Source organism: Euprymna scolopes, chromosome 34 (genome assembly GCF_053919585.1).
Source record: "Euprymna scolopes isolate OS-2025 chromosome 34, ASM5391958v1, whole genome shotgun sequence".
NCBI classification, from domain to species: Eukaryota; Metazoa; Mollusca; class Cephalopoda; order Sepiida; family Sepiolidae; genus Euprymna; species Euprymna scolopes.
In genome coordinates, this window is record NC_136515.1 from 79877875 (window position 1) to 79880342 (window position 2468).

Sequence of the window (2468 nt, forward strand, 5' to 3'; positions counted from 1 at the left end):
ATGCAAGCTGTTGTGCTTTATCCTCAGAAAGAGTTTCAGTTTTAAGGAATAATGCAGTGTCTGTGGTCGTGCTTTTATTTAAAAAATTAAACTACTTATATATATATATATATATATATATATATATAGTTACATTAGGAGCAAAATAAAATATTGAGGCTGTTTGGGGGAACTAAATTGATCTCTGTGATATAGGAGTATACCTTTTATTACATAATGCAGGTAGGAGTATAGCATATCTATCATGGTAGGTTTAATATGTTTGGACAATATGTGTGATTAAACTCTCGGGGACAATATAGTGTAAGTTAATTGAAAGAAGATGCTTACTTGATCATATGTATTAATGGGTTATAGGGGGTTTAGCTATGTCGGTATATTTTAGGAGGAGTAACTGAAATGATAACAGTAGTTAAAAGAAATATAAATTAATAGAAATAATAGTAAGATAATAAATGTGAGGGGATAAATTATAAGGGATAAAATATAGAAAGATTTTTTCAGCGAATAAGAGGATAAACAGATGGTAGAATAAGAGGATAGAAATATAAAGGAGTATGGAATAAACAGATACAAGAATATAAGAATTATAGAATAATAAAGAATTATTCTATATATATTATATCTATCTAGATACAAACGAATGCGACTATATAGATATAATAAATGCTGAAAGTAAACAAATTACCGATAAATTAAAAATTAGCAATAAAGTTGGCAAATTGAAACCTAGAGAGGCATACATTCTGCTTAAAGACCACAAATGGGACTTTAATAATACTCCCAGCACCCGCTTGATAAACCCAACTAAACCAGAAATAGGTAGAATTAGCAAAACAATACTTTCTAGAGTAAACAAACAAATCCAACAAGACCTAGAATTAAACCAGTTGACAAATACTACCGAAACAATCACCTGGTTTAAATATAGTAAACAAAGATAAATGTACGTTTATACAGTTCGACATCATAGACTTCTATCCCTCGATATCCAAAGAACTTTTTAACATTTCCCTAGAATTTGCCGAGGCATACACTGATATATCCTCGGAAGAAATCAACATCATTAAAAATGTAGAAAATCAGTTCTAATAAATAACAATAACCAATGGATAAAAACTAAAATGACAAATTTGTTTGATTTGGCGATGGGTGCCAGCGATTCTTCAGAGACATCAGATCTTGTGGGATTATTCATTCTATATATAGGAAATTAAAAAATTAGGCCTAAAAGCATACATATCAGCTAACATAAAAATAACAAACTTCCTGGACGTCACGTTAAATTTAGATAAAAACATATGAACCCTACTTAAAAGATAATGCTACTCCAATATACGTAAACCCTAAGTCCAACCACCCACCATCAATTATAAAGCAGATTCCTAACTCGATCGTAAGTAGACTCAGCAATAACTCAAGTGATGAAAATGCATTTAACAGGTCAACCAATATCTATGAAACAGCCCTAAAAATAGTGGATACAAAAATATCGATATCAAATCTAAGCAACAAAACACCAATAACTATAATAAAAGTAAAAATAGAAGAAAAAGAACTAATTTGGTATACGGCCCCATACAAATGTTAAACACAAAATTTGGCAAGAAATTTCTAGATCATATTGAAAAACTCTTTCCTGCAACAAACCCCTTACACAAAATTTTCAATAAAAATACCTTAAAGTTATCCTACAGCTGCTGCGAAAATTTAGAGATGATAATTAAAGCACATAATAACAAAATATTAAATAAAAACAATGTAAACAACAACAAAATAAACAATAAAAAACGTTGACACCATGACAAAAATAAAACTAACACTAGCAGAAATAATAATAATAATAATAATAATAATAATAATAATAAATCAATCTCGGACAGCAACAACCATACTAGAAATAAAAATAAAAATACTAATAACGAATAAGATAAATCCAGCTGTAGACACCGCAGATTTTGCCCACTTCAAAATAAATGTCTAACCAAAAGTGTAGTTTACCAGGCCACAATATTTGCGAAAGAAAACCCGAATAACAAGAAATATTACGTAGGTATGACTTCCTTAGATTTCAAAACTCGATATTATGACCTCAAAAGTACATTCAACAATAAAAAACACAGTATGAAAACAACGCTAGCAAATAAATACTGGGAACTCAAGGAAAGCAGACATTCGCCGGTAGTCGAATGGAAAATAATAAGACAAGCTACCACATGTAGAGACCTAGATGACTCATGTGGATTATGTCTCCATGAAAAATTTGCTATCCTGTACTTTAAAGAACCCCAACATCTATTAGACTGTAAAACAGAAATAGCGAACAACTGTGTTCACAGGATAAAATTTACTTTAGGATAGCGATACAAAATAATTTTAAAACTGACAAAAACAATAGAAAATAAACAAACAAATAAATTAAATAAACATTAATATACATAAACTATCACACATATATGTCTGTATAT